This window comes from Pangasianodon hypophthalmus, chromosome 3, assembly GCF_027358585.1.
Source record: "Pangasianodon hypophthalmus isolate fPanHyp1 chromosome 3, fPanHyp1.pri, whole genome shotgun sequence".
Lineage (NCBI taxonomy): Eukaryota > Metazoa > Chordata > Actinopteri > Siluriformes > Pangasiidae > Pangasianodon > Pangasianodon hypophthalmus.
The window spans coordinates 6,091,492-6,119,045 of NC_069712.1; the positions used below are offsets into that span (position 1 = coordinate 6,091,492).

General features: G+C 40.5%; 1 protein-coding gene across 12 annotated transcripts in view; it reads right to left on the reverse strand.

The window, feature by feature from the left end:
* gab1 (GRB2-associated binding protein 1) overlaps positions 1-27,554 on the reverse strand; it is a 63,967-nt gene that overhangs the window by 26,192 nt on the left and 10,221 nt on the right. Inside the window, exon 1 of one of the 12 annotated variants that reach the window (XM_053232360.1) lies at positions 22,658-25,673. The exons of 6 other annotated variants lie outside the window; for them this stretch is intronic. The gene's annotated coding sequence lies outside the window, so the exon portion shown is untranslated. 5 more of the 12 variants (XM_053232362.1, XM_053232361.1, XM_053232363.1 and 2 more) reach the window with 5 other exon arrangements.

Below are 27,554 nucleotides of genomic sequence, written 5' to 3' on the forward strand. Positions count from 1 at the left end.
GGGAGTGGGCGATATGACACAAATATATCATGATAGTTGAAGACATAATATGTATAGTGATATAGGTCTTCTAACAAACTGCTAAAAAAAATACTATAAAAAAACCAGTAAAAAGAGATATTATAATAATACAACCTAATAAAAAAATTAAAATAAAACAACTGATAACGGTTAAAAAGTTGTACAAATGAGTTTGACTACACTTATTTAATGTGTACACAAAATAAATAAATAAATAAAAATAACAGTAAAAACTAAAAATAAAAAATCTGAATTGTAGAAAACATAGACACAAAAAATATCTAACACTGAAAAGGGAAAAAAATTTAATACAACTTTAACATTTTACAATTTTAAAGATACTTTACAAAAAATAATGAGACTATGTAAATTTAAACATTAAAAAAGTTATAAAGATATCATGAGACAATTAAATTTTTTATATTTTATAATATAACAATAATATAATAATCGTCATATCGCCCAGCCCAAAGTCAGTGTGCTTCATAATGTAAGTCTCTGAAGGTGAGTGTTTTCATTCTTTTGTGTATTTCTAGCACAAATTTCAAGCAGTCCTTCATGCACAGAGCATCTCAGCCCGCTGCGTCTCTGCTGCATCTCTGCTGCGTCTCTGCTGTAGTGAGAGAAACAGAGGCTTCAGCACGTTAGGCTGGTGTTTGTCTGGGCTTTATCAGGCAGCGCTGAAGGCCCAGGCTCTCTGTTTCTCTGATAAGCGTTCAGACAGTACTGAGCAGCGCAGGCTCCTGCTCTACATCCGCCCTAACCGCCACTCCAAACATTACACAACACAACCACGCCGCCAATGCACAATCCCACTACACACATCCAAACTGCAGCAGCCACAACAAAACTACTGACATCTGAATTAGCACAGATAGACTGTAGCACGCCTACATCGCTTCACTCCTTTTATTGGTGAAAATAAATGAAAATAACAGCACACACCACAGTACAGAGAGCTTACCGAGAGCATACTACATCAAGGTCCAGTAAAACATAGCAAAACTCAGCAGCTATGTCTCAAATTATGCACTATTCCTCTATAGTCCCTACACAGCCTCTGACTCCGGACTACGAAATAAACTCACCACATGGTTTGTATTATTATATTACTAAGTGCAATAAATACTATATAAAAGCTCATGTTTTTACACAAAGTACTTCATCTCCTGTCATGCTGGTATACCTGCGCTCAATTTAGCGAGATGGCTTTCAAACAGAAACGGGAAAAACACATGACCTGGATTGGTTAATCCGGTTTCTCACTACCTTGTAACCAGCTAAGCATGACTAGACGTGTTCATTTGATCACTTGAGGTTTGAAGCGTTTAAACATCGAAATGTAAATAGGATGACTCTGTTGACTGTTTATGAACATCCCAGCAACTGCTGCACAAAACATGCCACCTCAACTTGAATAACATTGTCTCTAGCTACACCGCTAGAGCACAAACTTTCGCACAGCATTCGAGTCACCAGCGCTTGTTATCAGCTGCACATATAGATTTAAATGAAGTCCTGGGGGGTATTCCACGAAGCGAGCTAATAAAAGCGGGGCTTATTTGAAGGAGCCTCGCTTGACTTAGCCCAACAGGTTGATCCAGGCTGAGTGAGGTTATACATTGAGTATAAAAACATTGCAAATAAAAGCAACACCTCAGCAATGGCAGAAAATATATGACAGAATAAATATGTAAGAGCATATCAATAAAATGAACAAATAAATAATATGAAAAGATAATATACTTATAAATTAGGTTCTATAGTAAAAATGAACATGCTATATACTTGATCTCTGATCGCAAACCAAGCACATGGATTACACCCAAGTCATATAACTGAGGTTTTTTTTTTTGTATCTGGACTAATTTAAGGCCAGATTTTTATTTACCGTATCTTGTTCATATCATTATAGAGATGTTTTAGATTTAGTAGATTTTATACTGTCTATGCTTTGACTGAATTGAAAGAAAAAGGTCAGGGAATTTTTACTTGATTCAAATGCGTCCATTGGTTCGACGATAATGAACTGACTTGCACTCACTCAAGCTCAGGTTCGAACCTTGGAGCTATGAGGCTTGAACTCTGCCTACTACACTACTACATACAACTGAGTCAAATTCATTTAATACTAGTCGTAAATGAATCACGTTAATACTATGTCAATTGATTCGTGCAACATAATTCAAACTAGAAGATGAGATATTTGCTTAAACTAAGTTTACTACAAGCAACGAAATCAAGACATATACTTATGTAAACTATAGATTATATTTTCTCCTTTCTGTGGTATATGATCCACCACGTATTCACTTTTTTCACCCTGCACTATGGCTGAATAACTGTTCCTGAGTATTGTGTCTGCTTGGCCACTAGAACTCATCAAGCTAACTGAGCTTCACAACTAACCTGACCAAAAGCGTATGTTGTCATAGTAACTCTGCTGGGCTTATGATTAGCTTCGTTTTGTGAAACGGAAATTGGCGGGAATTAGCCGGGCTTGTTGAAATAAGCCTGGTTTATCGAGTTAGCTCACTTCGTGGAGTACCCCCAGGGCTTTCTCCTGGAAGAAAATATTTACCCCTTTTCTTCGTCTCCATCTCCTCTAACATAATTGTTTAGGCAGAGGACTAAGTTGTGGATGTTGTCCAACTCAACCCTTTAAACCAGCAGTGCTGTATTTCACAAACTTTAAGACACTGTGAGTTCAGTTATTCACTTTGTTGTCTAGAAATATAAATTAATTAATTCGCTCAGGAAAGTAAGGGAAAACATGCAGTACAAAAAGGAGTTTTAAAATCTATCCTTTATGGCTGTTGGTCCATGTTACAAAAGCTCCTGTGATACTTCAGAACATGGTGTTGTGACAGTATTTAATCACAATATCTATATTATATTGTAATCTCTCTCAGCTCTATATGTACTGATGTAGAATATTAATACAAGGGGGATTGTATCAGAGAAGGGAATTATTTAAATACTAAGCGTTTTGTTCTTACGCCTGATGTTAAACATTCATGTGAGGTAAATTATACTGTTAGTCAGCTATATAAACCCGACGGTGCTTACTGTACAGTATATATTTTTCATTTTTAAATGTACAGCTCATTAAAAGTTATAGGTTTAAATAAAATTAAATCGAAATAAAATAAAGTGGTGCTACACATGAATACATTCCCACAGTCGGTTCTATCCGGTCATAATTCAAATTTTGTGTGTTTACATTTCTTAGACAGCTGTGTACACACAAAAAATAGCACACACACATGCAAATTCAGGCACAGTAATGAGTGAGCATGTACGTTGGCTCTCTGGCTTTTCTCCAACAAAAAGAAGTTCTTGCCATCTGTATAAACATTTCCACCTGCCGTTCTGTGAGATGGGTTTTACCTCAAGCTAATTATTAAACCACCCGTAGTAAAAGCCTTACGTTTGTGGATATTAAGCTTGTATTTTATTAGCGATTGTGCTGACAGCTCAATTGCTTTAGCATTGCGAGTGCTAACGGACAAACGAGGCCCGTGGTTCAGATTTGTGGTCTCTAGGATACCAGAGCTGGCGAGTGTGTGAGCGAACTGATGGTTGAATCATTTGTAAGTGTGAGATCTGTCAGGGACGGATGGACTGCTAATATGTTTTGTGTGGTATCAGCCAGAGCAGCTCCTTCCATTTCTCAAATTCAAATAAACAGCAAAAACAGCGACAAGCAATGTGAGGAAGAGACCGTTTCTGGAGCATTCTGACAAACACACAACTCTTTTAAAGATGGGATGCTGTGAGCTTTTTTTAACCAAAGCTCCTAAAAGCGTACACTGTCATTGTTTACGTTTGTGTGTGCACACATGGAAGTGCAGAGAGCCAATCAGACTGCAGCCTTCAAGATTCAGAAGCATGTGGCCAGAAAAGTGTACAAAAGATATAAGATGCTACGTAGCCTGTGGGAGGGGTGTCTAAAGCTATTTATAACATAGCTTAAAATAAGTGGAGTAAGAGAAATGAACTTTCACTTATTCATGTATAACTTCAGGTATTTTGGAGGCTCCCAAGTGGTAGAGCTGTTTAAGGTTTTGCACATTCTTTAAAGATTCACAAGTTAGAATAATCACAAGTTCAAGTCCTATCAATGGACCAAGTACCAGTATTACACAAGGGTGACAACAACATATCAGCTGACCAATAAAATTAGGCGATATTAAAATTCTGTGAATTTAACGGCAGTGGAAATCATGCTGATAAATGCATTGCACCTTACCAAAGAAAAAGTTAGCGCACCCTATTCCTCAGCAGTATATTTGGTGGTCATTTTAAATACATCACATTTACGCTATGTGTCATGAACGTTAAGTGCATCATCAGTATGCTTTCTACAGAAGCTGTTAAGTCCATGGAGTGTTAATATTGTGGACAGAGAAACAGTACAGGGTGGAAAAGACAAAATTAATAAAGCTGTTAAATGTTAATACAGCTTGTCTTTTGTGGTTTTGTGGATTTCTTTACTTGAAATTGGCTCTGGAAGAATGAGGAATCAGCTTCTCAGTTTTCACAAATAATAAAAAGAACAAAGGGGGAAAAAAAATAAAAGCACATTAGTGCTTGGCTTGGCAGTTATTGCATTATGTAAGTGTTTGGAAGTGTAAAAAGCAGCTCTCATTATCAGTGGAAGAAGCTGATTACTGCAGATAAAAGAGGAGCACAGCTACAGAGGTCAACAACCAGCAGCATGACAACATATTCCTAATAACAGAACAAGTCTGTCAGGGCATTAACTAACACACACACACACACACACACACACACACACACACACACACACACACACACACACACACACCTCCCCCTCTGCTAGTGCATTCCCAGAGTGTATGACCTCATCCCTTCTCTCTCTCAGCTCAATCGATCTCTCTGTTCCCCGCACCTGCTGCTCTCGGCTCCGTATGATCCTCACACACATTAAGATCCGAGTTAACTCTCGCGCACACACACCCTATACCCACTCAGGGAGATGCTCCGAGGGAGGCGCTGAGCATAACCAAGCCACCGCTACAGCACAAACTCCACACACATCTATATGAAGCATTAGCTCAAGATGCAGCAGCAATAGATTGTTCTGATAAGAGGCCAGTTTGTAAGAAAAATAAATAAATAAATAAATGATTTAAGAATAACATGCACAACAGAACTTTAAGAAACTAGCCAAAAAAAACCCCTCATAACTAGCAGTGGGTGTGAGGAAATGTTACAAACAGGATCAAGTTTCAGAAATGAAATTGTAAAGAGGAATTACATTAGGCATCTTAGATTGGGCCCTTAGCTCACTCACAGTGTCTCTCTCACACACACACACACACACACACACACACACACACACACACACACACACACACACACAGAGCAGTGTGTAAGGAGGGTGTGTCGGGATGCCTTTTGTGTGGCGAGTGTGTGCTGTGTGTGACATGTCGGGGCAAAGTCCTGGGCTGGGTCACACCTGCCACTCGCCTGTTCATCCTCCTTCTCTCTTTCTCTCTTCTGCACCAAATAAATACTACTGGAAACATGCTTCGCTTCAAATCTATCAAACAGACTTTGAAGCAAAACAGAATGAAATATGAGTCGGAAAATGCAACAAAGGCAAACTGCCAAAAAAAAAGAAAAACTATGCTGCAGGAGTTGCAGCGTCACCGAGTTTGCACAACTTGGGAAAGTCTGCTGGGGCCGCTGACGTTAGGGTTATAATTATGTTGTGACAAAATATCAAAACAGTGGATTATTCTGTGCAAGACAGGGATTCTGGAGGTTGAGAAAATGGTGTCTGTCAAAGGAAATAATGGACAACATTATTTAGGAAAACACGTAAGATTTGCACAGCACTGTTAGAAATCTGTAATTCTGGAAAAATGCAAGATGGTTCGGGAGGGGCAATATGACAATATTTTTACAAATTTGCATCCATCTCAAGTCAAGTCAAGTGGCTTTACTGTATACAGCTGGTACAGTACACAGAGAAACGAATCAACGTTCCTCCAGGACCATGGTGCTACATAAAACACCACAGAACTACATGAGACTACACATTACTACATAAAGTGCACGTGCAAACGTGTGCAAACAGCACAAGACAGTACAGTAACTACCAAAACAGGACAATAGGCGCAGTAACAGACAGTGCAGTGCTGACTAGTTCACAGTTCCCGATATAACAGTAGTGCAAAAGAATAACAATATAATAAAATGCTGTGAATGTAAACATAACTATAACATATTATTCAACAGATAAGCTTATATCATACATGGACATAGCAGTTAGTAGTGAGTATAGTAGTGACGAGAAATTAAATACAATGTTTATATAAATATAGTATCAGCAAAAATGCAGGTAGTCACTACAGAAATTGAAAAAGTTGCAAAGGGAGTGGGACGGTGTTCAGCTGGGTATGAGTGTGACGCAGGGACACGTACAGTGGACGCTCCACAAACGTGTGCAATTCTTGATATGATGAAGTTTATTTAGCATTTTTGGAAGGAGTCTCCAGTGTCAGGGCTGTGTAACAGTCAGAGGTAAGTTTTTTGCAGCTGTGCCACAGCTTTAAATGTAACTGTAAATGGACGAACAGTGTGGCATATCATTGTTGAATAAATAAAAATTGTGACTGTAGGCTAATTTCTGTAGTTTGAGGATGCGATGTTGTTGGAAAATAAACTTCGGGGTGGTAAGAGTAGCTCTGCATAGCTTCAGGTTACATTACCCTGTCATTAATTCTTTCTCTATAACACCACACCCAAGTGTTTTATTCCTTACTTACAATACACATTTCTGAGATATTCCGGTTATATCAGCAGCAGTTTTATAAAACTGAATGATGCCGTTGTTATGTACAGTACCAATCAGCTGACTGGACATTCACTTTGTTGTACAGAATTTATTTCTGTAGACATTAAATAAAAGGAGAATTACACAGCTTCCCACACGTTACTATTTTGCTGGCACTGTCAGCAAAACTAAATATTTTTAGTTTTTTTTTGTAAGTATTTTTGGCACATTCCCTAAAAGTCCCTAAATGTGCAATAAACAGTACCAGAAAAAAAAAAAGAATGAAAAAAACATCTTTAATTCCGCCTGCTGTCTTTCTTGTTTAGTGACGTGTTCATATACATCATCGTCTGCTGGCCTCGGTAGTAATGGCTTGGCTAATGTAAAGCGGATATCGACCACACGGCTCCACTTAGTACCACTCAGAGCTGAGAAACAAATGCAACACTCTTAACGGGAACAAATGATCAGGTAAACGTTAAGACCCTCATGTGATAAGGCATACCTTCATTCCTTTCCGCTCTCTGACGAGAAAGCAAAACCAGTGTAGAATAGTTTAAAACCTCAAATTCAGAATTAACTACTGAACTGCAGAGATAAGGAAGATGTCTGAAATATTCTCTAAATCTCAGTTCACTCAAGATAGGATAGGGTAACACACTTTTTCTCCTCCCACACACACACACACACACACACACACACACACACGAAAACAAGCTTCACTCCGTGAGTGCTTCTCATCCAGAGACCGTGGCTAACCGCCTCACTTCTCTGTGGCTTCAGTTCTGCATTTGAAGCACGCTGAACCTGCATGCAGTGAGAAATTTTAAAAATAATAATAATAAAATAAAAAATAAAACTGTCCTACTTCTCCTTTCCCCTCTGGCACTCAGCTGATCACATGCTTCTGTTCACAGCGAGGAAAAGAAAAAAAGCACAAGAAAGTAACGAAAACAAAACCGACAGGTCCATACACAACACAAAGTGTGCAACACTCACACTAAAAGGATTTGATACAGTGAACACACACGCAGGCTTGAGTGATAATCAGGAAAGAATTCGCTTCATCACTTTTCCTTTAAGTGCTGATGAGAGATTTCCTGGAGTGCAGGTGAGAGGAGTTCTGCTGTACGACTCGTAATGCCATTAGCTTCCAAACCTCACTGCTCTGACAGCAATAAGTTACTTCCTGTTATCACTTACATTATAACACATCTAAACACTCATTGCTTTACCAGCCTCTTGGTGTTTTTTTTTTTTTTTTTTTTTTAACTGAGACACTGAGAAGCCCTCTGTCCACAAGACTTAGAACAACTTTCTAACTTTACTTCTGACTGTTACAAGGTGCTGACACTGTAGACTCCTTCCATAAATGCTAAATAAATGTCTCGTCACAGAAAACTTCATATTAAAGATATTTTTATAAAAAGTCCTTGTGTAAGCTGTTACTATAGAAACTATTCAAACAAGCACATTCATATAAACATGTGCTTTGAATTACATACAACAAAAATCATGACCTGCATACTCCAGTACATTATCTATGGTATATAGGCACGGGTCAAATAACTCCCTTAAAAAAAAACACACACACACACAAGCAGCCGTTGCACCACAGTAGTGATTTGTGCCAGTGTCGTGGTACTTTGTCATGACAACACTGTAGGAAGATGAGTTTTTCAAGATGCTTTAAATAATAGTAGATGTTTTTTTAAGTAGTAAGCAGAAGCACTTAGTTTTTTGCACTTAGAAGCAAAAAAAAAAATCATAAAATATGCTACATATATCAAATGCTTCACAAAGTGTATGTGCAATGGTTTTATAACCTCATTCTGGCACTGTGAATCACAATCGAATTGTGTGCGGCCTCGAGATTCCCACCACTATCATCGAGCTGCATAACAATTCTAGAATGTCATCATAATCATCGCCGTCATCATCATCATCATCATCATCGTCGTCGTCGTCGTCGTTGTCCTCCATGGTGCATCAGGCTGAAAGCCTCCTCCATGGCACTACCACTAAAATCCCCCCATGCCAGCCAGCAGCGCAGAAAGCCCCCGAGCCGGAGGAGGAACAATGATGCTCTTAAAAGAATCTCACTCCACAGCGTCAGAGTTTTTGGCCACCGAGGCCGGGTTGACGAGGTGCATGGCGAAAGGGGGGAACGGACAAGGAGGGGCCACAAAAGCGCCTCTGTGTTCTTTCAACAGCCAGAATAATCAGCCTTTGTTTTGTGTTATAAGTAAGAAAAAGGCAGGGGTTTTTACATCTGTGTCTATTTTTACGTCCGCTTTTCACACGTCCTAAGACAGCGATAGCAACAGTGTGACGGAGGCAGATGCGCAAATGGATCAGCCTCGTAAAGGTCACGGTGACTGAGAATCGGCAGGGCGGGTTCTCTCTCTCTTCACAATCAGCGCTCTCTTCAGACATTTATCTCTCGCCCTCGTGTTTTAGCTTCAAAAAGCTTTGCTTTCGCAGAGCCACCGCTGGCCTTGAGCACTGAATGGCCAAACAGCACTGTACATATCAAAAGAGCACATACAGCATTGATAACTGCTGAGGACAGACTGCTGGGTCTACCTTCACACATTCCAAAAGAGAGAGAGAGAGAGAGAGAGAGAGAGAGAGAGAGAGTGAGTGAGAGAGAGACCGAGAGTGAGACACAGAGATGGAGGGAGACAGAACGAGAGAGAGAGACAGTGACAGAGAGAGAACAGCAGAAACAGAGCAGAGAGACAGACAGAGGGACAGAGAAACAGACAAACAGAGAGAGACAAAGTCAGAGAGACAGAGCAAGACAGAGAGGGAGAGAGTGAGTGAGAGAGAGAGAGAGAGACCGAGAGTGAGACAGAGATGGAGAGAGACAAAGTCAGAGAGACAGAGCAAGACAGAGAGAGGTGATAGAGGCAGAGAGACAGAGATAGAGAGAGAGAGAGAGAGAGAGAGAGAGAGAGAAATCGTCGTCTCTGTTTTCGTTTCTTCAGGATATTTATGTTCAGTGTGATGTGAAAAAGCTGTTTGACCTTGGACATGTTTTGAAAAAGAAAAGTACGAGTTCAGGGTGACAGTCGGCCTTGTCCTCGTCTCAGCTTGTTCTTGCCATGGAACATATAAAACTTATCTTACAGTCACTTCTCGATGTCCTTCTAAACTCACCGTGGCCTCTGCTTAAATGAAACAGCAAAAGCAGCTGGAAAGACAGATTTTACATCTAAACACAAGAAAACGTCAAAACCAATATGAAGTGCTGGGAATCACAAGTCAAGCTGTAAAATGAAACCATCACTTAAAAGCAGTTACTTCTGTGTTGTAAGAGATTTCAGCAGAACGCAGGGAATTTTTTTTGCATCTAATGGTCAGTTAGACCGCAGTCGGCAAAGACAAATTTCCTCAGACACAAACCTCACAAAACATCTGCAACCACAGCTGTGGCCTAGCGGTGCAGAAGTGAAACCTGCTGAAAGGCTCTTCATGTTTCTAATAAACACGTTACCGGTTAGATAAATCCTGCATGAAAACTGAATATCCGATAATATCAATCAATATTTTGAGATCATTATTGTGTGTCTTAAGCCGTAACAGAAATATACTGCATTTACATGACCTCTTAGAGGCATCTGAATGAGTTCAGAAGCTTTTGAATGAGTTCAGAGTTCTATACAAAGTTAAAGAGAATGAAAGAGTTTAAAACATTAAAACTGATCTCACCCACTCCCCAGTCTCACCTTTCACCCCTACACAACCCAACACCACCACACACCCTATATTACTAGATTACACATAGAGAAAAACTGTCAATAAGTAACAAAAACAACCTTTCCTGAGGCAAAGTCAGTACACACACACAAGTATGTTTACATATCTGCCTTGCATATAGTTACATTTCATTTATTTTTTTGTATCTATTTGGTTATTTGTTTCATTTAGTGTTCAGTTCATGCTTATAGCTACACACTGCGTATTCTTATTATTCAGTAGAATACCAAGACAGCAGCTCTAACAGCAGTAGAAGCTCTAACAGCAGCTCTGCTTGTAAGACTAACACAGGCTTATATTAATGCACTCGTTCTAATACGTTATCGTTTCTGTAGTAACAACATACACAGAGACTTGTGCAATTATTGCAAGCGCTACAAATAATCTACAGCAAATAATAAAGTGTTGTTATTTAACACACAAAACGGTGTAATTGTTGATATGGTGAAGTTTTCTGTTCTTTATTTAACGTTTATGGAAGGAGTCTCCAGTGTCAGAGCTTCGTAACAGTAAAGTCTGATGAATCGGGGCTTTGCAGTTTCTTGGGCACAATCTGCTTTTTTCATCTTATTATCTTTAAGAGAAAGTGAGGGAACGGCTGTTTATGGCTGTTAGACCGCAGGTGATAACAGGAACAAACTTGTTTTTGTGACTTGACAACATCGAATATAACTATAAATGGATTAAAAGTATAATGTGTCATTTTTTAATACGTAAAAATTTGGAATCGAAGTCAAACTGCTGTGGTATAAGCAAATTTGTGTTTTATTAAACGATTGAGCTATATAATGTTTATTAAACATGCTGGGAATGCTCAAGCTTCACATCAGCCCAGCTGCATTCTGTGATGTATTATATCTTGCCTGAAATTTAAAGCCATGGTTTTTCCTTTATACAGTTTGCTGCTGTTTAAGCATCAACAATAAAACTCCACAAACAATTCTTCATAATCAGCATCACCAACTCTGTTGACTAAGCCCTACTTATTACTGCTCCGTTTGTCCTGAACGCTCTGTAAGTACGAGGCCTGTTCTCGGGTCATCACCCGTCTCTGTCGTATGCCACACACTCCCACACTGGGTGTAAAAGTGCACAGCTTTGACCTGCTGGAAGCAGCACATACACAGTGACAAAGCATGATGTACTGACACACTGGCTCACCCTGCTCCTTAGAGGTTATTAAATTAGAGCAGTAACTCAGCTGAGAGTACGCCTGACCCAGCCTGCTCTCAATACGCCTTGGCAGCCATGCAACACTTTCACACATCCGCCACTGTCCAAGAAGGAGTGGGAGAGAGAAAAGAACAACAAGAATCAATCAATCAATCTGTTACCATGGAGGAGAAAGTTTAAGAGAAACTGTCTGGGTCTTCTACAGCTAGAGAGGATGGAAAGATGGTTAGTATTTAGCATACCTCTTAGATTCCAACAGAAGCTAGAAGATGGAGACGTCTGTTAGGTTTAAGGAGTATGCGGCTTTATCAGGAGACTGCAGTCTCATTATATAGAGCTGAGGTGAAGGGTTCTCCCTGTAACGGTTTCCTGTGTGGGGTAATCATGACCTCCCAGTTCCCCCTTAAAGGAAAACTCAACCATGAAACACGTGCTTATCTTGAAATATTTCTGATGGGTTTAGCAATTCTGGTGCTGACTCGTTATTCCTTTGAGAGGTTAGTGGGTTAGGATTAGGAGGATGAGGAGACAGTATAACCGGGTGGTCAATTAATTATAAATATTACTGTGCAAGTGGTTCATGGTGGATTTTTGCTTTAAGTACCAGAGCAGGGCACAGGACATTTCTGACAATCACGTGTGTGTGTGTGTGTGTGTGTGTGTGTGTATACAAACTGTCACGCGATCATGGCGGGGGGGGAGTGCAAACATGTAAATGTGGAAACACACTGCTGGTGCATGCATATACACAAATTCTCTCTCTCTCTCTCTCTCTCTCTCTCTCTCACACACACACTTCTTGGAAATACTTTATTTCACTTATATACAGGGTGTCTGGAGCTTTGTTTTGAACGACACAAACCACAAAAATGTGAAGTATTTTCATCTTGTCACTCCAGTCTCCAAAGACTGTTGGTACATGATATTCCTTCATTCTAACAAAACATTCTTGCGATTTCTTCCTCTACAGATCGTTTCTTACCAGAACTGACCCAGTTGCATCCAAGTTACCATATTTTGACCTAGCAGGAAAAGAGGGAATTCAGAGTTCAGACGGCTTTGCACATAAATGTTTTTGGGAAACAGGGCCTATTATCCTGTAATCACTGCACTACACACACACGAGCCAGGATTCTGGAACTACATTGTTATTTATTTACTCAAGCGCACATTATTTCCCAGCCAGGGTTTTAGACCAACATGCTACAAGTTATAACACACCTCACACTGCTGCTTTCATAATAACCTTTAAAAGCATTCATGTCGCTTCAACATCGATCTCTAAATAGATTATTTAACCTGTCACGTTTCAGAATTAAATATATGTATTATATTATTAAAATCATATATATAGTACACTTGAAGGCATTTCTATGATATATGTCACAGTATATGATTGCCAACATACCTATATCACCTACTATATCAAAATGATATAACCTACTATTCCTATATTATATCAAGCCTGTGTTTTTTTTTTACATCCTGAAAAGAAGGAGAAAAATATCTGAATAATTTTAACACTTTACAATTTGAGAATTCAGTTTAAAAAAAAAAATCTACCCAGCTGCTTCCAATCAGAGTTGTAATTATAAAAAATACTGACAAGCAAAAGAAAAACGTTCACACTATCATCGAGTTCGAATCCCGATGATTCCACAACCATCCGTTTTGCTCAAGAGAACAAAATTGGCCGTGCTCTCTGGGTGGGATGGACGGCATACTCTCTCTCCTCTGTCCATCACAGCGACGCTAGCCAATCATGGGCGTCTGTGCGCTAACGTGTGTGGAAGAGGGTGGATAGCGTTGTCCTCCGAGTATGACGCAGCATAAACAGCAGGTTAGTACCAAATCAGTAGCAGGTACTGGCCAATATTTAGAGCTCTTATATCGTTATCAAGAAAAAATTAAAGAAAAATCACAAGTTGCTCATTTGAACATGTACAAGACATTCAGCTGAGTTTCCTTAAACCCTCAGAACATGAGGAACATAAAACACCTCTAAACTTGTTTTACTGATACCTGAAAGAGTCCACTCTCCTTCTCCAATACGCTTCTCTCTGCTTCTTACTTATTTAATTACAATTCCTGAAAAAGACAGAAAAGCACTGAAATCTGAGTGGACTAGAGACTGTAGCTGCTCTAATGTAATTCCAAACACACCCGAAAGTGGAAGAGGGGTGTGTGTGTGTGTGTGTGTGTGTGTGTGTGTGTGTGTGGTCCTGATGTTGCCAAGCAGCTAGGAGCTGGGTCACATTTGAGTAAGCAGAGTGTCTCCGTGAATATTGACTTACAACGACCTGCCAAATGTCTCTGTGACTTTCAGTACCTTACAGTGGCCCTGAGATGGGCTTATTGTCCCCTTCCGTCTTTTTCATAAACATGGGATCACGGATTAATGGGTTGGGGTCCTTAGATAAAATCAGCAAGGCTACCTGAGTAGAGAGGGATATTGGCATTAGAGTAGTTTGGGAAAAGTGATCAAATCCTTATGGACTAGAGACTTGGGATTTTTATGATAATTAAAGCTAATGTTACTCAGAAGTGAGGAGGCTTTAATATTCTGAGTTTACATCAGTAATCGGATTTCTTCATTATCTTGCTACAAGTTGCAAAGGTGTTTGTATTATTACATCTTCCATAGCGAGGAGAGAGCATCACTGCTTTTTAAATAAAACAGTTTGTAAGTAGTTTTATCTAAACTGTTTTAATAAAACAAGGCCTGGATTCCGGTTCATAAGAAACTGAATTGCTCAATTCTGATTGGTCAGAAGTGCTGATTAATCTTCTATAAGAGCAGCTCTGACAGAAGTGCTGGCTGCAAGGTTCATATTAATATGCTCCTTTTAATATATAAATTCCACTGGGACTTGGATGGCAGATGCTCCAGATAAATGAATTAAAGCAAACATGTGTAATGGTTGTTATGAAGCCTTCTGTAAGGAGACCTTCAGTTAACGTTTTTGGAAGGAGTCTCCAGTGTCAGTGCTTAAGTAAAGCTGAAAGTATTCTGACAAAGTGTTCAGGACACAGAGCTTAGCATCTTGTGGTTCCTCGTGACAAGTTTTTTTTTTAAATTACCTTCAAGAGAGAGAAAAAAGAGGGGCTGGTGAGAAAATGACTGTTTACAGCTGCTAAATCATACGTGACTGTTACTGAGGCTTAAATATTGATAATTACAATAAAAAAGTGAAAAACAGAAATAACCATATCCACTTTTGCTATGACTAAAATACTCTTTTGCCATGACTAAAATATGAGTGCAAGTGCCATTTTTGTGGTCCAGATGATGAATGTGTAGCCTGGTGGTTAAGAACACACTGGCCTGGGAATAAAATTTTGGATAAGGCAATCACTCCACTCCTTCACAAACTGATAAATTCCACAGCTCTCCCACTGCAACACAGCTAGCCAGCATGATTTATGTTCGGTGTGTTTTTTCTAGTTTTCATAAGGGAAACTAAAAACTCCCTACCTATTAATACAGAAAACACAAGAAAAGCAGAGGCAGAGAGTGATCATGTGGGTGAGAAGGGATAGTGTGTGTGAGGAGGACCTGATCATCAACAGGATGACCCTGGGAGCAGCTGGAGCAGCTGTGCGGTCCATCCCTGTAAGAACACCCAGCATCAATCCTTTCATTCACTAAGACAGGCCAAGCCCTTAACAGCTTAGCCAGGAGGCCAAAAGGCCGACCTAGCCCATGAAACTGGATAACACAGTTAGCAAACCAATCTTTCTGAAGTGTGTGTTTGGCAGCAATCGTAATCTCCCTCACCACCAAGGTATAGTTCTAGTTCAAACGGTTAAGGTCATGAACCTCACATCACATCAAAGTATCAACAACGGTCAGAAAATCGCAAAGTCGTCGTCCAGCACCTGATCAGAGGAAGCATAGGGGGAGTGTAGGGGAGTGGTGGTGCTGTCGAACATCTGCTGTTTGACACGAGTGAGCGGTCTCTACAGTGAACAGAGAATCTCCAGCTGTATAAATAGCACACGCTTTAGAAAAGATCACCTGCTGAAGCTAGAAAACAGGAAAGTCGTGGGACTTCAGAGGTCAGAATGAGGTGTGGAAGTGCACAGGGTTTTGCACCAATCCGGAGTACTGAGTGCTGCTTTTGTGCAGAAGGTTAAAAAATATAAAACATAACATACATAGACAAGCAAAAAGTCCATGAATTCTATAAATACGACTGAGCAATAAGCAGACAGATATCGGGACACAACCTTGCTTCTCACCTTACTCAGATTCCACATATAATGCAATGAGATGCAAGCTTATCCGAAAGCAACTCGTACTCGCTACTTGCTCTATTTTTACTCGTCTGCTCTCTTTACTTGCCACCATGTGCGGCCATTTGTCAACCACGAATCAAATTCACACACAAAAATGCCTTCCAGACAAAATATCATTAATGTCTTAATTTTTCTGAGGAAATGCAATGACTTGTTTAGGCTTTATGGTTACACTTTACTATTGGAGAATTAGGGCGGGGCATTATGATGATATAACCTCCATATTGTGATAAATTGTGTCACAATACACCTTTCTGAGATACTGCGGCTATGTTTTTAAACTTTAACTGATTAACAAACTCTGATTGGAAGCAGCTGATGTCAAAAGTCTACACTAAATCTTTAAAATAATTAAATGTTAACATTTATACAGGTTTTCTTAGTTATTCTTTTCAGTGTTTGGTAAACAGTAATTAAACCTGAGTTTTCAGGATTGTTTTGCTGGCAGTTTCTTAGCAAACCTATATGTTGTAATAGATTTTGTGTATCTACAACATATTGTAAAAAACTGTCTACAATATAAATATTTTTACTGTTACTTTTTTTGTTGATAACACTACTAGACTTTTGCTGATAAGAAAATGAAAGGATTTAGATCTATTGTATTACATTTAATCCCTTGTGTTATTCACACTGTCAAGGTTACTGGCTGCTAACAAGTCAACAATGACATCCCTTTGATGGTAAATATTTAATTGGGTTTTATTATATTATAAAAAAAAATGTGGGGAAAAAAAACAATGGTGGAAAAAAAAAATGTTGGTGCCACCCACTGTGCTGTGACTGGTCCAAAAAAAAAAAAAAAAAAAAACATATACTTTATGGTGAGACTTTACAATCATTTCAAGCACGCCCATGCAAGGTGTAATACTGCAGTCCTACTTACCCCTTTAATGTAAGAGTTGCGAATGCAAGACAGAAGCCAATAATTAGTTCAGAGTGCCAAAGCCCACTGTGTTGGAGTCTAATGATCCAGTAAAAAAAAGAACGTAGGGCAAAGCCAGTAATTTATCCAGTAAAAGCTGTCCTTCCCAAACGCCAGTCCACTGTTTACAAAAGAAGGTAACCTGAAAGGTGACTGAAGTTAAAACCACATGAAGCTAGAAGAGCTAGATCCATTAAACCCTGTAGACGGAGAAAGCTGGTTAATCCAGCATGACTGTGTTTGTCCAATTCAAGAGCGAGCAAAGGAGAGAGTGAAGGACAGCAAGTGAACAAAAGCAACATCGGATAAGACAGTATATGGGGATCGATAATCCAAAAAAAGATCAGCCGCCTCGGAGGTTTTATTAGCAGTCTCCTCTTGGGTCAGTTTCGTCCTGCCCCTCTCTCAAAGCTGAGTGTACGAGCACAGTGCCAAGGCGCTTCAAACAAAACCAAGTGAGGCATTAACCAGACAGCTGGGGAGAGGAAGAAACAGCTCAACATGAGCCAGAGGAAGAAAGAGACATGGGTTTAAACATTAACATCGTGTCCCATTGAGCATTTCAGAAATTAGTCTCAAAACGGGCAAGAAAACACACACAGGCTGCATTAGGAGACTGCAGTTCATTTCCTGTAGTTCCCAGAGCAGTGTCCAGTGATGCACCTCTGATACAGGAAAACAGAGTCCTTTATAACACTAACACACACACACACACACACACACACAGACGTGGTGGGGGCAGGCTGGAAGTTTCCACTTTGTTGGCGTTTTTTTTATCTTCCTGATCATCTGTTCCCAACACACACTCTGAGAAAAAGACTTCCTGTTTTGCCTCCATTGTCACACTTGTGTGCTGCATGGCTGGATACGTCTAACTTTAGACATGTTTGTGTCTGTGTGTGTCTGTGTGTGTGTGTGTAGGGGCTGTTTCCTTCATACAGAGGAGCCTCCTCTGCTCGTTGGTCCCTAGTTTAAAAGCAAAACACTCGCTAGTCTATGGAATGACAAACAATATATAATATATACATACACACAAGCATCAAACACGTCTCTTAAACACTGCAGCAACAATCTTACTCCTCTGCGTCATGAAATTAAAACTATTATTCACTCCAAAATCCAAAACCCAAGTAACTGCACATCATATTCTCTTCTTTACAGCAATGCCATCAAACATTTGCAATGAAACTCTGCTTGCTTACCTCAGTCACTCCGTGCAGGAGTGTAACCCTCAGTGAGTGAGTGTTTGGACAGGCCGGGAAGCTGCATGGCTGCAGTGGAGTGTAATAACTCCGACCCTGCTCCCCCTCTGCTCCAGCAACGTAATGTAATTTAGCCTGAACCACATTGACCAACGCAGGAGGAGGTTTCCTCTCTCCATAAACACGGCTCCAATATGGCTGCTCTCAGGAAGACTTTTGCATTACATAAGTAGGATGTTAAGACAATCACGACCTGTCCTGCTCTCTCCCGCTGTCCTGGATCCAGAGGCTCTAAAATCACAACTGTAACGCAACGACGCTAGCCCAGCTGCACAAAAACAGGATAGCGCCTGGCAGACAAAGCGCCACAGCACAAAAGAAACCTAAAGCGGATGCAGCAAACAATTCCAGTGCAACATGCAGGCGGGTATTTACCTGTTGAGATTAATTGTTGACGGGAGGAGAAAAAAACAGCGGCGGCGAGCTTTTGCCGTTCTACTTCTATTGAAGTTCTCTGTCCTCTCTCTCTCTCAAGCCAAGCTACAACTCCCTGCTCCAATAACCCCTGACCCACAGGAAGTAGACACAATGGACTGAAAATAACGAGAGAGAGAGAGAGAGAGAGAGAGAGAGAGAGAGAGAGAGAGGCAGAGGCAGGCCACCTCCTCTCTCCTGCCATGTTCCTCTCCACCACCCACCCCAGCACAACAACACTTGCTTCCATGCGGCGCTCAAGCACGGCTGCGGTCATCCCCAAAAATACTTTCCATCCGATAACTCGGCCTCATTCTTCACATTCCCTCTGTGATCTCCAGGCTCCACCCCGGCAAATCACACAAGAGCTGTGTGAGCCCCCTTACATGAACACACAGAGTGCAAACTGTCCAGAGGAAAACACTTTTATTACTTCCAGCAATGGTCTGCCATAAACTTTGAATTTTGGATGAATCATTTCAGCTCTTAATGCAAGAAATCACTATACTATCAACTGTGAATCCCATAATGCCTCAAATATATTGACAATGAAGAAAGACATTCATTATCACTCTGGAGTTAAAGCACTACAGACTGGCAGGAGGGATTAGCATCGCCCGTCTCATGACCTCTGACCCCAGTGAGTAACTGTGTGAATCCCTGAATCACATAATTGACATTTATTCATTCATTTACATTCACTGATGAGGAGACACACATTCTTCTCGAATTGTGATGAAGAGTTTTGGCTTCCCGAATTAATGAAATGTAATCCACTGCAATACTTTTGATCGCAGTTAATAAGCAAATGTTAGATATTGAGCTTTATTGACACTAGAATGGCCTGTTCATTTGGTTTAACTGTCTGCTTACTGTGGCGGTTTACTTGATTAAATGGGCTGGTTTACTGAGTTTGTAATCATTTAAAAAATTAACCTTTACTTAGGTCATATGACCTGTTTTTATACAAAATGTCAAAATTGATTTTGAAATTGATAGAATTGTTGCAAACCTATTTTGCTCTGGAAAAAAAAAAAAAAACTGATTAAATAATAGATAAGAAGTTGATTAGATAATAGAAACAAGACTCACTGACTCTTTGAAGCAGTGCAGGATATAAGAGCAGCTCACACCCTGTACCAAATAATCATATTAGCACTGTTCCTCTGCTCTGCAAATTATCCCCAATCCTGGATATTGTCGCTATTCCCACACTCATTATGCGCATTACAGATGAATGATGAAGGACGCAGCACAACCCACGTTACGAAATGTTCTTTCTCCCAGACATTTCTCAAATCTTACATCCAGCAGCAAAATTTACACTTCTTACCCATAATCCAAGCACAATCCAAGTAAAAGTTTGAGTAACGATTAAAGTACTGACACAAAAAACTTGCTGTGCTTGCTGTGCTTGATGCTGAACAGTTCATCCTGTGTGGGAGAAATAATTAGTACATAACTCTTGAATTTCCTGTAACATTTACAGTATTATATGATAACCAGGCAAGAAACTCCCCCTGCTTTCAGGTGTAGTGTTACGTTACGGAAAAAAGACACACACTCGGCCAGAACGAGTACATTATTAAATGTGAAAGAAAAAGGGAGGAGACAGTGAGCACAGGGAAAAAAACAGAGAAACCGGGTGGATATATGAACTGTTTGAATTATGCTCTGTCTGTGACAACGTACAGTGCAAACACAGCATAATCCAATCTCAGAGCTGTGCTAATCACGCCAAATCACATTCAGCACACAACCCAGGACTGATGTGCGACAAATCTAATTGTGCCTCTATGACTAAGGAAGAGAGAGGGCCACTCAGGAAATGGACTGCCATGCCAAGGAGAGATAAGCAAACACACACCATGAAGCATCCTTGACACACTTCTCCTGCCGTGATTAGATAAGTGCTGAACAATACCAACTCTGATGGTTGTCATTTAGTAATTTATGACCGTCATATAACACGGCAGCCGAGAGAAACCTTTTGAAGCGGTTCGTGTCTTTGTCGTAGGTGCAGGAGTAAAGAAAGTGACTTGACGTTGAGAGCATGGACACAGAAGAGCAGAGTGTAGAGAGCAGTGTGCGGTTTGTTTTGATTGAGTGAGTGATCTGAGAGCGGGCATTTCCAAACCAATAACGCTGAGTTTGTTTCTCAGCTATTCAAAATGTCCCAAATTTTTCAACCTTAGCAAGCTCCATGTTGCCTAAAAGCTTTTTGTTTATACAGGCGGCAATGGCTGGGTCTTCATTTATGTGCACGCTTGACCCCTCAACAAAACTACAAAATGAAGAAAGCATCAAGTGTAGGAACAGAATAAACAGTCTTTTCTCAAACAAGTTCTCAACACGTTCATAAAAACATAATGCCCTAACTCTAAAAAGTGTAATGATGCTAAAAGTCTCTATACTAAGAGCACTGGCACTATACATAGCTCTGCTTTGGCTTTCCTCATCTGCTTCTCTCTTCCCTAGAGACAGACCATTATACCACTGCCTGGTGCGTCACAGCTGCTTTTTCCATACACTGACGGAATGCATATCCATCTCATACACAGATTCCTACTGCAATGAGACTCAAACACATCAAACAGTTTTGTAATGCCGCACTTTTTACAGCACATAGCATTGAAACTTTACAGCCTTCACTTCACTATGCGCGTGGTTATCTAGTCTTAAATATTTCAAACAGTATCTAAGACAACTCACTCACACACACACACACACACACACACACGTGCATACACAGTCATACACACCCCCGAGCAACGTTCCTGCTGTTAATTCTCAGCTATTCATGGAGTCGAACCAACAGAGCATAAATCAGCCGTCAGGTTTTCCATGTCGTGTTGTGGTAGAAACAAGGTCACTGATCAATAGCTCTTAACCAAAAGTCTATCCGGGCTTCTCTCAGCCCCTCACGCGGCTCTGTACTCAGCTGCTCTGCCAATGTTTACAGTCTGCAGCTCTTACGTAGAAACAATGTCTCAAAATAACCGCTGCGTGTCACAGATTTCAGTGCACGGGTTCGTTAAAAAGGCCGTCCAAAGGTCAAGAATTACGTCCAAGAGCCAGTACAGATTTAGTCATCTGACCAGGATAGAATAATGCCATTTGAAAACAAGTGTGAAATCTGAGATGTTGCAAAGGGTACACACGTGCGCGCCGCGCACACACACACACAGAATACACTGTCGTCTTTCTTGCTTTCTTTTTCATTTGCCTTCTCTACTTTTTTCCTGGTAGAAGAGATCAGCAGTGTTGCACTCTGCCCGTATGAGAAGGCCCCCCCCTTCTTCTGTTGCTCACAAAGTCACATGCCTTCGTCAAAGCTATGGCATTCGCATTCAACGCATTCCTCTGGCCTGACTTGTAACTCTGTTCACATGAGTGGAGCTCTGCCTTGCTGAAGCTGCAGTCGGCCCAAACAATCTGACTTTGTTTACAGCACCGTGGGTTCTGTAGGTACCGTCATGGCCGGACCAGACTCCTGGTACCAGTGTCGTGGAGGAAATGAGATCTGGCATTCTTTTCATTTGGAGGAAAAGACTTAAGATACTAAAACACAACTCGGGTTCATGAACTAAACAAACTAAGTAACTATTCCACCCTGGCAACACTTCCATTCACTTAGGTATTATAATGCAAATAAATCCTTAGCTAAACAACTTAGAATTATAAAACCAATGTATCACTTCTGACAGTAATACTGAACAGGCAGTTAGGCTGTAGGACTGGATACTACATCATAACACAGTGAGCGATACACTGATGGCCTTCCTGTGAGCGAAAGCTGTGAAAATGGCCATCCTGGGAGACTCTCAGCTCCTGAAATCAGATCTAGCTCATAAACCGAGTGTTACAACACCTGCAGCCGGCACCTGCTCAGCAGAAATCCCACGTAACGCACTCGTGTGCAGCACAGGGGAAAAACAGCAGCCTGTCCAAACACAGTTATAAAGTAAAGTAAACTTAGGGATGCACACTGACCTTGACTTTTGCCTGGATGTGGAACAGTAGTTTCTAAGATGAGTGAGCCGAGCTGAAAAGACACTGAGAAGGCTTGAGAGAAGTCTGAGATTGAGGAAGAATCCAGAACAGATAAAGATGGCAAACAGGAGAGTATGAGCCACACCTCTCAAAGTTGCACCCCGTACAGCAAAAGGTCTTCATTAGAAGAGTGTTTCTCTTTCTCTTTCAATGCAATCACACACATGCAAGTTGGCACGGTATCGGTGTTGGCACGGCGCCAGCTGAAGCTATCGAGTCATGTTGTGCAAAAGCCCTGTAATGCAATCAGGCCGAGTGCAGGACTGTCACAAGGGACAGCTGCTAAGAGCTCTCTCTCTCTCTCTCTCTCTCTCTCTCTCTCTCTCTCTCTCTCTAGCTCGCTTTTCAGTCAGGGTAGGGGGAGCAGGAGAGACCCGAACTATACGGCCTCACATTAACCTGAGGAATTGCACAGGGCAGCGGCGGCATTTCACAGCTTGCCTCTAGTCGGTCTCCTCCTACACACTCAGACCCTTCTGGAACTCCGAGTCAACTTCCAACCAACCTACACCTCGACACACCCGGGAAAACAAAACCTCAGACCCGGTTAACAAACAAACGTGCGGTCATTTTGGACCATGCATTTTGGATACGCCAGTGCTCCTGAAAGCCAGATTTACAGATTAAAATAAGTACAATATCAAGTCAAAACCCTGTTAGAGAAGAGTTAGTGTTTTGTGCTTATTTAATAGCGTAGTGAAATTTGTTGGATTTTTTTTTTTCAGTAATTAATTTTTTCAAACTGAGTTGCTTTAAACAACATCTAATTTCTTATAAATATTTTGTTATAGGAAGTTCATTCAAAAAAAAAAACCTAGGCTAAACAGTTTATGTGCTTTACAAAAGACACACATGATTAAAATTTAAAAAAAGTTTGACCAATGTTTTTTTCCTTACCCTCCAATAAGGAGCTGAAAAGAGGACGCATATGACAATTATCATCTTACAGAGAGAAACTTCTTGTTGCCGGAGACTAACTGCTCATTTCAAATGTACAGACTTAATTATCACAATGGGAAATTGGATAGATGTAAATGAAAATGAGTCTAAAAATGTTTAGTACAAAAAACCAACATACAGCAGTTATATAAAATCTTAACTACTCCATTTTATCCTCTGCTTCTAGTCAAAATAATGCAGACAGTCACATCAGTATTACAGTCCCATAAATTCACATACACATACTTTCTTAAGCAAATAATGTGTGTAGAAACAGACACAGAAGAAATATGCAGTTAAATACAATCTTCCTTGCATCTTATTAATTCCTTGCCAATGTCCTTTAAGTACAACTGCTTTCTCTACATTTTTTTTCAAATCTATTCTGCCCATCAATACACATCATTTCAGGTGATAGTGTGTCAGTCATGATGCATCAGTGCAACACGACAAAGCACCATCATGGCATGAGATCTGCAGTCTGAGTGCCTGTCTGGGACTGGCCTATAAGTTTGAGCGACGGAAATCTGACCCTAGACCTGCTTTAACGCACATCTGGCTCATATTTTCACAGCGTGAGGCAATGCTAAGGTATACACATGCCCTGCGCCCGAAAGGGCCCTCCTTCCAAACAAAACAGAAGAAGCAAGTGAAGCGTGGAGAGAGAGTGTGTGCTGTGTAGCCATCTGGTAGCCATCAGTAAAAGCAGAGGAAATGATCTCCATGCCGCTCTCGGACACCAGAGAGCATCGGCTTTCTGCTGCACGGCCATACGAGAGAAACAAAAGGGCTGAGATAGAACGAGAACGTGAGGTGAAAGAGAGAGAGAGAGAGAGAGAGAGAGAGAGAGAGAGAGAGAGAGAGAGAGAGAAAGCACCCTGGTAGGTTCACATTCCTGCCCGCTCCAGCATGCTGGGAAATGCTGTGGAAAAGTACAAGTGGGACTGCAAGGTGGAGATTTAGAAAACTGAATTAAGCTCTAAAATTGCTAATGCGTTGAATAGGAAGTGTGCGTCTTTACTAGATTATGATCTAAAGTAGAACTGAAAGTTTGACTACACTGCACAACAAGAATTTCTTCAGAAAAAAAGACGCTAAGTGTGACAGACAGTAATTACTGTTAAGGCGCGACACTGAGACAGATTTTTCTAACAGGCTATTATTACTAACCGTATATAAGGCAATTTCCAGAAAAAAAAATACTGGAGAACAGTTAAAAAGATTAAGCAACACCAGACATGAGCAATAATGTCAGTGTAATCTACTGTAATCTACAGCAGTGTGATCTACTCGAAACAAGGATAATATTAAAAAAAAAAATAAACTCTCTGTGGAAAATTAGTCGTATGTCTAACACAGGAAAAAAAAAGAAGCAAGACCCCCTTCTGTCCAGGTCCACAGTTCTCTTTTTGACCGAATCTTATCACGGTTTGGGAACGATCATGGCTGAGCAAATATCCCGGCACATAAAAGAGCACATCTGTTTACAAACTGCAGCAGGTACACCTTTTAACCAGATGACAATGTGCAAACAGGCGCTGTGTACTCAAGCAGGAACTGACTTCTTCTGTAAGATTCCCTGGATGTGCTTTCCAAAGCGATACACTGCAGGTGAAAAGCTCATTTCAGAGTCTGATTTCAGAAAGTGGAGGGAAAAAAGAGACGAGGGGGAACACTGATATCGATGTTGCTATTGGGTATCGGTCAGATATCGTGCTTTTACTCATATGTTAACAAATGCTCCAATACCATGTGATACTATGTGACATCAGCCTACTGTGTGATTCCACGTTAATGAATAGATGCCACAAAATGACAGATTTGGACGTGTTTCGGGGATTAATAATCAAAGCAAAGCAGACTGCAAGCTGCTCGGTGGAAAAATCATGAAGAGGAACTACAGCATCTTCCTATGATACAAGTATCTTTTATAGAGAGCGTGAGCATGTCCTGCCTGAACGTGGACAACCTGATCATTACAAATGAGCTATCCTCCTATCATGCCCCTTAACTGTCACAGATTGATAATAGCATCGCCTGTGGCTTTGAGGGAAAAACAAAGGGGCGTGGCCATATATATATATATATATATATATATATATATATATATATATATATATATATATATATATATATATATATATATATATATATATATATATATATAAATCATGTCATGTATACGTTACATCATTATAATGGAAAAAATATCAATAAATTTTTATAAAATTATGTAAAGTACACATGCATGTGCTCTGTGTTTAACAGCAGCGGAGATAATTAAATTCTTGTATAGTGAAATAGTGCTGATGATAAACAACACGCTGTTTCATTTTCTCGATTTCAGAAAGCAAAGACATTCATGGCTTTATCTGTTGGACAGCACGGACAAGGGAAGCTAGGATGCATCAGAGAAAGAGGTTTTGCTGTTCTGCTCAGACAGACAGCAGGCAATTAAGGTTTATAAAGGAAAGGAAACACATTATGAGATACATTACAATTTATTTTTGTCGATCTTACACCTGCAGACACCATGTTTTCCGATAGCCGCTTAAATCGCCCGATCTGATAACCATTGTGATACTTCTACATAATCTACCGACAGCTCCAGATACTATCGTCAATCATCTCAAGCCTGGTGCGCGCACGTGAGAGCACTGAGCGCTTCCAGTCCTTTCTTTCCTCATGAGTCAAGGTGAATTAATGGCACCTTGCACTCAATTTTAACGGACTGCTATTGCTCTGCACGCTCAGGTCAGCCATCCTTCTACTCTCTATTAAAGATATTTTAAATACCTTCAACAGAAAAGTCAGCACAAGGAGATCATTGTTAGCAGGACTCAACAACGATCTCCAGAGCTAAATAAAACATTCCATGACGTCCGACTGCATAATACTAAGTACGTTTCTCATAGAACGTCAGTCCGTAACAAAAAGGTGCACTCGGGCTGAAATAATGCATGCTTAGTTAGAATTGCACATCCCTTAAATTTCAGACAGCGATGTGCTGTACAGTTCTAATTGGGCATGCTGTTGAGCCATTCTTTAGTCTGAGGAACACTAGACATGACGCAGTAGACTCATGACAGAGCAGACCTGAAATAAAAACTAGGAAGTCATAACTATTACAAATAAAACTATAACCAAAACACATCCAAGATTTTTACTTACTGTCTGTCAGAGTCTATCACTGTTATTTATTTCATGAATATTTAAAAAAGGCAGGCAGGTTTAGAACTTGAAGCTTCAAAGCTTTAACTGTCAGAGCCTGAGTAAATAATAAGCAACTACTCTGAAACTTTATAGCAAACAAATATGGAGGGCAGACCAGTAACTCGTGTGTGTGTGTGTGTGTGTGTGTGAGAGCGAGACAGGAAGAGAAAAGACATTGCATTTGGAGGCCCTCTAGAGAGCAGTGTGTTTGAGTGAGTTATGGCCTCTGAGGCCTGTTCCCTCACAAATGCAATCCAAACACACAGCCCACAGAACCAATAAAACCAAATCAACCGCAGAAGTAAACGCCTAACCAAGGCCAATCTAACGCCAATCTCTCAGAGCTCAGCAAGACTTCCAGAGCACACACTGCTTCCCACGGAGGCTAAGGTATTTACATGACGCCTCCAAAAAAAACCAGCAGCACCACCATGGCCGCTCTTCCTGCGGGCTTGGCCATGACTGACTGAGTCAGCATTGTGGTTATGGCATTGTTTATCGTGAGCGAGATCACTTTCCCAGCTCGGACTGTTTACGTAAACAAGACAAAATGGGAGAAACTGCTCAGAATCAGAATCAGCTGGACAAATCAGTGGCCTGGGCACGCAGGGAGATCTCGTGTCCTTATGCATGTATATATGTGTACATGTATGAACTTAACACACTTCACAGTTGTGCGACGTAT